The sequence below is a fragment of the Coregonus clupeaformis genome, unplaced genomic scaffold (assembly GCF_020615455.1).
Source record: "Coregonus clupeaformis isolate EN_2021a unplaced genomic scaffold, ASM2061545v1 scaf1806, whole genome shotgun sequence".
NCBI classification, from domain to species: Eukaryota; Metazoa; Chordata; class Actinopteri; order Salmoniformes; family Salmonidae; genus Coregonus; species Coregonus clupeaformis.
In genome coordinates this window covers 45,213-54,652 of record NW_025535260.1, presented here as the reverse complement: position 1 = coordinate 54,652, position 9,440 = coordinate 45,213, and the positions used below count along the sequence as shown (strand labels likewise).

Here is a 9,440-nt window from a genome sequence, read left to right as displayed (position 1 = left end):
TCGTGATGGTATTGAGAATGGTGATACTAAACCTGGTCTGGAAGTCAAAATGTGGGTAACGTGACAACACTACTGGCCACACATTCAAATGCACACACACACACACACACACACACACACACACACACACACACACACACGCACACACACACAAACACAAACACTACTGAAGCATCCTTTGGGATCATGGTAGTGTGAAAACAATTCACACCGTAGTGTTAATGATGTGTGATGTTGGCTTCCAGCTCCAGTACCATAAGCAAGGATGTTGTTAAGTGGAATTTACGTTATTTATTCAGACAGGAGGAAGCCAAGAGGATACAGATATGAGAGAGGAGAGAAAGTTGGAAGGTCAACACAGTGATTAAACCCTGGTCTCCAGCTGGGAGTCGCAAATGTGTCAAGAGCGGGGAGTATTACCACTCGACCACGGCTCTGAACACAACAAGCCAAGTTGTGATGAGCATACAATATCTGGCTGACTGCCTGGGAACGTGAAACATATAGGCTGTGTCTCAAATGTCACCCTATTCCATTACCATTGCACCGCTTTTGACCAGGGCCCATTAATGCACTATGTAGGGAATAAGGTGTCATTTGGGACACAGCAGTGGAGGATGGTGGATGTGCTGCTTGGGGCAAGGGAGTCTAGCCTGCAGGATGAGTAGGAGTGTTACTTTTAAAAACTCTCTAATTCTATCTTCTGAGTACAAACACAGAAAAAATACACACCTCCTACACAGCTGGGTATGCATAACAGACACGTAGGGGCACGCACGCTCACACGCACACACGTCAAGACCCAGCAGGAGTAGGACGTGTTTGTGTGTGCGTGTCGACAACATGAGTTGACTGCTTGCCGTGGGACTGCTGATATGTGCTAACCAAAGCCTGCGCTCCTCTAACCCTTCTCTAATGCTTCTCTCACATCCAATCACAGGACAGATAATTAGATCACGCCCATGGCGAGGAAACACTGTTTACATCGCCGGGTGTCATCGGGGGCACTGGCCAGTCAGGTTGTGTTTATAGGAACCTAAGGAATAAGGGAATAAGGAATAAGGGAATAAGGAATAAGGGAATGGCAGTTGACTTGGTTGGATGGAGGTGGTAAGCTGAAGTGACAGTGCTATACACTCAACACTAGCAGACACAAAAGCCTCCCACTACCTGAGACAATTGTCCAATCCAGTCAAGTGTTAAGTACGGTCCTAGTTGAGCTGTGCACCTCTCTTAGGGCTAGGTTCCCAACACAGTACAGACTAACACATCTCACTGTCACGATGTTAGAAATGGTGTGGTGTGGAATCAGGCGCAGAAGCAGATGGACAGTCCAACAAGACTTTACTAGAGAGTGCAAAACAAATCCAAAACGGCCAGAGGCCAAACGGACGCACACAGGCGTCAAAACACGAGCGCACAACACAGGGCGCAAAACTCTCCTCAACCGAGGAGGAAGCTAAATAGCAACTGGTGTACCGAAACACGGGTAACGCACAAACACCTGACACAAAACAATTACACACAACACTACACTAACAACAAGGAAACTAAATAGGGTGCTTAATGAGACATAACACAAGACAGGTGTGGCTAACAGACAAAACTAATCAAACAGGAAACATAGAACATACAACGGTGGCAGCTAGAATTCCGGAGACGACGAACGCCGAAACCTGCCCGAACAAGGGAGAGAGGCAGCCTCGGCCGAAACCATGACAGTACCCCCCCCCTGACGCGCGGCTCCAGACGTGCGCCGACTCCGGCCTCGGGGACGACCCGGAGGACGTGGAGCAGGGCGCGTCGGATGCCCCCGATGGAATTCCGTCAGGAGCGACGGGTCCAAAATGTCTCTCCTCGGCACCCAGCACCGCTCCCTCCGGACCGTACCCCTCCCACTCCACTAGATACTGGAGACCCCCATCCGACGTCTCGAATCCAAGATGGACCTCACGGAGTACGCCGGTGCCCCCTCGATGTCCAGTGGGGGCGGGGGAGTCTCCCCTATCTCATTTTCTTGGAGTGGGCCCGCTACCACCGGCCTGAGAAGGGACACATGGAACGAGGGGTTAATACACTTATACTCCACAGGTAGCTGTAATCTATAACATACCTTGTTCAACCTTCTCAGGACTTTAAATGGCCCTACAAACCGCCGACCCAGTTTCCGACAGGGCAGGCGGAGGGGCAGGTTTCTGGTAGAGAGCCAGACTCGATCACCAGGTGCGTACACCGGTCCCTCACTGCGGTGGAGATCAGCGCTCGCCTTCTGACGTCGGAGGGCCCGCTGCAGGTGGACGTGTGCAGCGTTCCAAGTCTCCTCCGAGCGCCGCGCCCACTCATCCACCGCAGGAGCCTCGATCTGGCTCTGCTGCCAGGGTGCCAGAACCGGCTGGTAACCTAACACACATTGAAATGGAGTTAGGTTAGTGGAGGAATGGCGTAGGGAATTCTGGGCCATCTCGGCCCAGGGAACGTACCTTGACCACTCCTCCGGCCGGTCCTGGCAGTATGTTCTGAGAAACCTACCCACATCCTGGTTTACGCGTTCCACCTGCCCATTACTCTCCGGGTGGTAACCCGAGGTGAGGCTCACCGAGACCCCCAACCGCTCCATAAACGCTCTCCAGACTCTGGAGGTGAATTGGGGACCTCGATCAGCCACAATGTCCTTGGGTACCCCGTAGTGCCGGAACACATGGGTGAATAGTGCCTCGGCAGTTTGTAGGGCAGTAGGAAGACCCGGCATGGGGAGCAAACGACAGGCCTTAGAGAACCGGTCCACAACGACCAGGATGGTAGTATTCCCTTGGGAGAGGGGAAGGTCTGTTATAAAGTCCACAGAGAGGTGGGACCATGGTCGTTGTGGAACGGGCAGGGGTAGCAACTTACCCCTAGGCAGATGTCTAGGCGCCTTACACTGGGCGCACACCGAGCAGGAGGAAACATAAACCCTCACATCCCTTGCCAACGTGGGCCACCAGTACTTGGCACTAAGACAGTGCACTGTCCGGCCGATACCCGGATGTCCAGAGGAGGGTGACGTGTGAGCCCAATAGATCAATCGATCCCGAACCTCGAGCGGAACGTACTTCCGACCCTCCGGGCACTGTGGTGGACTAGGGTCGGTGCGTGACGCCCGCTCGAGTTCAGCATCGACCTCCCACACTACCGGTGCCACCAGACACGACTCCGGCAGTATGGGAGTGGGCTCCACGGACCTCTCCTCCGTGTCATACCGCCGAGACAGCGCATCTGCCTTACCATTCTGTGACCCAGGGATGTACGTGATCTTAAAAGTAAACCTGGTCAAGAACATACTCCATCTTGCCTGGCGAGGGTTCAGCCTCCTCGCCGCCCGGATGTACTCCAGGTTACGGTGGTCCGTCAAAATGAGGAAAGGGTGTTGAGCCCCCTCAAGCCAGTGCCTCCACACCTTTAGAGCCTGTACCACGGCTAACAGCTCCCTGTCCCCTACGTCATAGTTCCGCTCCGCCGGACTGAGCTTCTTAGAATAAAAAGCACAGGGGCGGAGTTTAGGTGGCGCGCCAGATCGTTGTGAAAGTACGGCTCCTAAACCGGCCTCTGACGCGTCCACCTCTACCTGGAACGGCAAAGAGGTATCCGGATGCGCCAGCACCGGGGCAGAGGTAAACAGGTCCTTCAGCCTCCCAAACGCCCTGTCCGCCTCGGCCGACCACTGCAGACGCACCGGACCCCCCTTCAAAAGAGACGTGATGGGAGCTGCCACCTGTCCAAAACCCCGGATAAACCTCCGGTAGTAATTCGCAAACCCCAAAAACTGCTGCACCTCCTTCACAGTGGTTGGGGTCTGCCAATTACGCACGGCCGACACCCGGTCTACCTCCATCTTCACCCCTGACGCAGACAACTGATACCCCAAAAAGGAGACCGACTCCTGGAAAAACAGACACTTCTCTGCCTTCACATACAGGTCGTGCTCCACCAGCCTCCGCAACACTCTACGCACCAGGGCCACATGCTCGACACGGGTAGGCGAGTACACGAGAATGTCATCAATGTACACAACCACCCCCTGCCCCTGCATGTCCCTGAAGATCTCATCCACGAATGATTGGAAAACTGACGGAGCGTTCATCAACCCATATGGCATGACCAGGTACTCGTAATGGCCCGAGGTGGTACTAAAGGCTGTCTTCCATTCATCGCCCTCCCTGATGCGCACCAAGTTGTACGCGCTCCTGAGATCTAATTTAGTGAAGAAACGCGCCCCATGCAACGACTCAGTCATGGTCGCAATCAGCGGGAGTGGATAACTGTACTTCACCGTAATCTGATTGAGACCACGGTAATCGATGCACGGGCGCAACCCACCATCCTTTTTCTTCACAAAAAAGAAACTCGAGGACGCAGGGGAAGTGGAAGGCCGTATGTATCCTTGTCTCAGAGATTCGTCTATGTAAGTCTCCATAGCTTTTTTCTCCTCCTGAGACAGAGGATACACATGGCTCCGTGGGAGCGCAGCTCCTGCCTGGAGGTCTATCGCACAATCTCCCTGCCTATGGGGCGGCAACTGCGTCGCCCTCGCCTTACTAAACGCAATAGCCAAATCCCCATACTCAGGGGGAACGTGCAATGCGGGCACCTGGTTTGGACTCTCCACCGAGGTAGCCCCTACGGAAACGCCCAAACATCTACCCACACACTGAGCAGACCACTCCATCAGAGCCCTCTCCTGCCATGAAATAGCTGGGTTATGGGTACTCAACCAGGGCATGCCCAGCACCACCGGATACGCAGGAGAGTCAATCAGGAACAGCTGAATCATCTCCTGATGATCCCCCTGCGCACACATCCTAAGTGGCGCCGTGACCTCCCTGATTAAGCCCGTACCCAACGGACGGCTATCTAGGGCATGAACGGGGAAAGGAACATCAACAGGAATAAGGGGAATCCCTAACGCTAAACAAAACTTTTTTATCAATAAAATTCCCAGCCGCGCCTGAATCTACCAGCGCCTTATGCTGGGAATGAGGTGCTACCTGTGGAAAACGCACAGGCATACAAAAATGGGCAACAGTGAGCTCTGGGTGAGTGGGGCGCCTACTCACCTGGAGGGAATCCCCAGTGCGGGAACTGTCGTCATCCCCCTAGGAGGCCATCCCCAGCACCTAGCCGCGGTGTGTCCTCCCCGACCACAGTTGGTGCAGTGGATGGACCCCCTAACCAACCGACTCCTCCTCTCTCTAGCGCCAGCGCCCCCGAGCTCCATAGGACACGGCTCGGAGGCGCTGGAGGGTGAAATGGACGGACCCGCCTCAGGACGTCCGCGGGTAGCCAATAGGTTATCCAGCCTGATGGACATGTCGACCAGCTGGTCGAAAGAGAGACTGGTGTCCCTACAAGCCAGCTCCCGACGGACGTCCTCTCGTAGGCTACATCTGTATAGATCGACGAGCGCCCGCTCATTCCACCCTGCATCTGCCGCTAGAGTACGGAATTCGAGAGCGAATTCTTGGGCACTCCTCCTCCCCTGCCGGAGGAAGACCAGACGCTCCCCGCCGCTTCCCCCTCGGGGATGGTCAAACACCGCCCTGAAGCGGCGGGAGAACTCGTTGTAGGTGATAGTCTCGGCGTCGATCTTCCTCCACTCCGCGTTGGCCCATTCCAACGCCTTCCCGGACAGGCAGGAGATCAGGGCGGACACGCTCTCATGCCCCGAGGGTGCCGGGTGTACGGTAGCCAGGTACAGCTCCACCTGGAGGAGGAATCCCTGACACCCAGCCGCGGTTCCGTCGTAGGCCCTCGGGAGAGAGAGTCGGATTCCTCGGGGTTCGGGCGCTGGAATGGGCGGACTGCCCGATGGTGCTGGCAGGGAGGGAGGTGGTGGAGGCGTTCCCCAGCCTCGGAGGGTGGTGATCACCTCCTGCAGCGCGGTCCCCATCTGCTGTATCTGGTCCTGTTGTTCCCGAACCTGGGCCTCCAGTCTCGTCGGGGCTGCTTCGGCTCCTGCTGATTCCATGTAGGGTGTGTAATTCTGTCACGATGTTAGAAATGGTGTGGTGTGGAATCAGGCGCAGAAGCAGATGGACAGTCCAACAAGACTTTACTAGAGAGTGCAAAACAAATCCAAAACGGCCAGAGGCCAAACGGACGCACACAGGCGTCAAAACACGAGCGCACAACACAGGGCGCAAAACTCTCCTCAACCGAGGAGGAAGCTAAATAGCAACTGGCGTACCGAAACACGGGTAACGCACAAACACCTGACACAAAACAATTACACACAACACTACACTAACAACAAGGAAACTAAATAGGGTGCTTAATGAGACATAACACAAGACAGGTGTGGCTAACAGACAAAACTAATCAAACAGGAAACATAGAACATACAACGGTGGCAGCTAGAATTCCGGAGACGACGAACGCCGAAACCTGCCCGAACAAGGGAGAGAGGCAGCCTCGGCCGAAACCGTGACACTCACTACCGGAGACAAGCGTCTCAGGCTACATAAACAGCACGTTCTAAGGGATCACTTTAGGCAAGGTGATGTACAGATTTTATCGAAATGAGTAGTTGTTTAGAATGCAAGGTAATGTGTACAGCAGTAATTCTACCCAGCACCTTTCTCAGACCAATCCCCTTAAACACGTGCAAGTTTCTCCCTCATATCACGTGATTCAGGAACAACTTCAGGCCCTAACCATGGAGCGTGTTTGAGATCGACTACATTGCAGTCTGACTGCGCAGAGTCAGTGATTTCACAAAACACCACTTCAAATAACTATTCATAATGTGATCAAGATTTAAAATGATGTGCCTCGCCCTGCTCAAACTGATCAACTGAAACACGTTGACGGTCTCTAGGTAAACCCAATGCTGATTCTGGGTGGGAGTGGTGTGGGAGTGATTCAGCAGTTGTGGTCGGGTAGAACAGCACCACTTGAACACCTCCAATTGACTCAGATGTAAATGAACGCAAAATGAAAGCAGACAACAAAAGTGCTAGCTAATTATCCATAATATCAGGTATTTAATTCAAACCAGAGACAATAGCTCCCAACCAATGTAGCTATCTACTAAGAGGTGAAGATAGACTGAGACGTCCCCTCAATCACGTACGCAGTCACACACAGACAAATTGCGAAAACTGGTAAACCCACGCACGTTTATGTGTGTAATTAAAAATGAACAGTAGTTTGTGGCTGAATGAGTCGCAGAACAAAACAAATGACATAATTAAAAGTAAATAGTCTGAACCCCCCCTTTTCTTTCTCCGATACACACACACACGCGCATAGAGTACACCTACACACACTTAGAGTAGACACACACACACGTAGAGTACAAATACATGCACATAGTACACACACACGGTGCAGCGCTTGCACCCCTGCGGAGAGTATCAGTGCAGCAGCTGGCATAGCCCTGGGCAGTGGGACTCCTCTCTGGCTCACAGCTCTGTATTTAAGACTCATCACCTGGGGGGCCTGCCAGGAACTGTCTATCACCGGCTGGGCTGGGAGTAGACACACACACACACACATACACACACACACACACACACACACCAACCAGGGTTTCCGTTAGCCACTAATAGCCGGCTTTTGGCCTATAAAATAAATAAATAAATAAAATAGGCAATCAAGTTTGAAGAAAAAAAATATGGACATGATTAAAAGCTACTATTTTTATTTCTCTACTGGTAAATGAAGTGTGCTTCCCATTGTTATGTGTTGCTACAATGCTGTGTTGTCATGTGTTGCTGCCATGCTTTGTTGTTGTCTTAGGTCTCTCTTTTTTGTAGTGTTCTCTCTCTTGTCGTGATGTGTGTTTTGTCCTATATGCTTTATCCCAGCCCCCATCCCCGCAGGAGGCTTTTGTGTTTTGGTAGGCTGTCATTGTAAATAATAATTTGTTCTTAACTGACTACCCTAGTTAAATAAAGTTTAAATTAAAATATTTAAAATAGAACAATTCACCATTCAAGTGCATATAGGCAACTAGGCAGGCTTCAGCCCGTCACACACCACTTTGCAATGAGCTGGAGGAAGTATGCATTTTGAAAACATATACACTACCAGTCAGAAGTGTGGACACACCTACTCATTCAAGGGTTTTTCTTTATTTTTACAATGTTTTACATTGTAGAATAATAGAAGACATCAAAATAATAATAATATACCATTTAGCAGACAAACTATGAAATAACACATATGGAATCATGTAGTCAATTTATTTTTATTTTTAGAAAAAACCCAAAATATATTTTATATTTAAAGATTCTTCAAATAGCCACCCTTTACCTTGATGACAGCTTTCACCCTCTTGGCATTCTTTCAACCAGCTTCATGAGGTAGTCAACTGGAATGCATTTCAATTAACAGGTGTGCCTTCTTAAAAGTTCATTTGTGGAAGTTATTTCCTTCTTAATGCATTTGAGCCAATCAGTTGTGTTGTGACTAGGTAGGGGGGATACAGAAGATAGTCCTATTTGGTAAAAGACCAAGTCCATATTATGGCAAGAACAGCTCAAATAAGCAAAGAGAAATGACAGTCCATCATTACTTTAAGACATGAAGGTCAGTCAATACGGAACATTTCAAGAACTTTGAAAGTTTCTTCAAGTGCAGTCGCAAAAACCATCAACTGCTATGATGAAACTGGCTCTCATGAGGACCGCCACAGGAATGGAAGATTTACCTCTGCTGCAGAGGTTAAATTCATTAATGTTACCAGCCTCAGAAATTGCGGCCCAAATAAATGCTTCACAGAGTTCAAGTCAGAGACACATCTCAACATCAACTGTTCAGAGGGGACTGTGTGAATCAGGCCTTCATGGTCGAATTGCTGCAAAGAAACCACTACTAAAGGACACCAATAAGAAGAAGAGACCTGCTTGGGCCAAGAAACACGAGCAATGGACATTAGACCGATGGAAATTTGTCCTTTGGTCTGGAGTCCAAATTTGAGATTTTTGGTTCCAACCGTTGTGTCTTTGTGAGATGCGGTGTGGGTGAACGGATTATCTCTGCATGTGTAGTTCCCACCGTAAAGCATGGAGGAGGAGGTGTTATGGTGGTTATGGGCCCCGTGTAGCTCAGTTGGTAGAGCATGGCGCTTGGAACACCAGGGTTGTGGGTTCGATTCCCACGGGGGGCCAGTATGAAAAAAAATATGTATGCGCTCACTAACTGTAAGTCGCTCTGGATAAGAGCATCTGTAAATGACTAAAATGTAAATGGTGTGGGGGTGCTTTGCTGGTGACACTGTCTGTGATTTATTTAGAATTCAAGGCACACTTAACCAGCATGGCTACCACAACATTCTGCAGCGATACGCCATCCCATCTGGTTTGGGCTTAGTCGGACTATCATTTGCTTTTCAACAGGACAATGCCCCAACACACCTCCAGGCTGTGTAAGGGCTATTTTACCAAGAAGAAGAGTGATGG

At 50.8% G+C, this 9,440-nt stretch overlaps 1 non-coding gene across 1 annotated transcript; it reads left to right on the top strand.

The window, feature by feature from the left end:
- Nucleotides 1-9,073: 9,073 nt before the first annotated feature.
- Nucleotides 9,074-9,149, top strand: trnap-ugg. The gene has a single exon. It is a non-coding gene; the product is annotated as a tRNA-Pro (tRNA).
- Nucleotides 9,150-9,440: the final 291 nt, after the last annotated feature.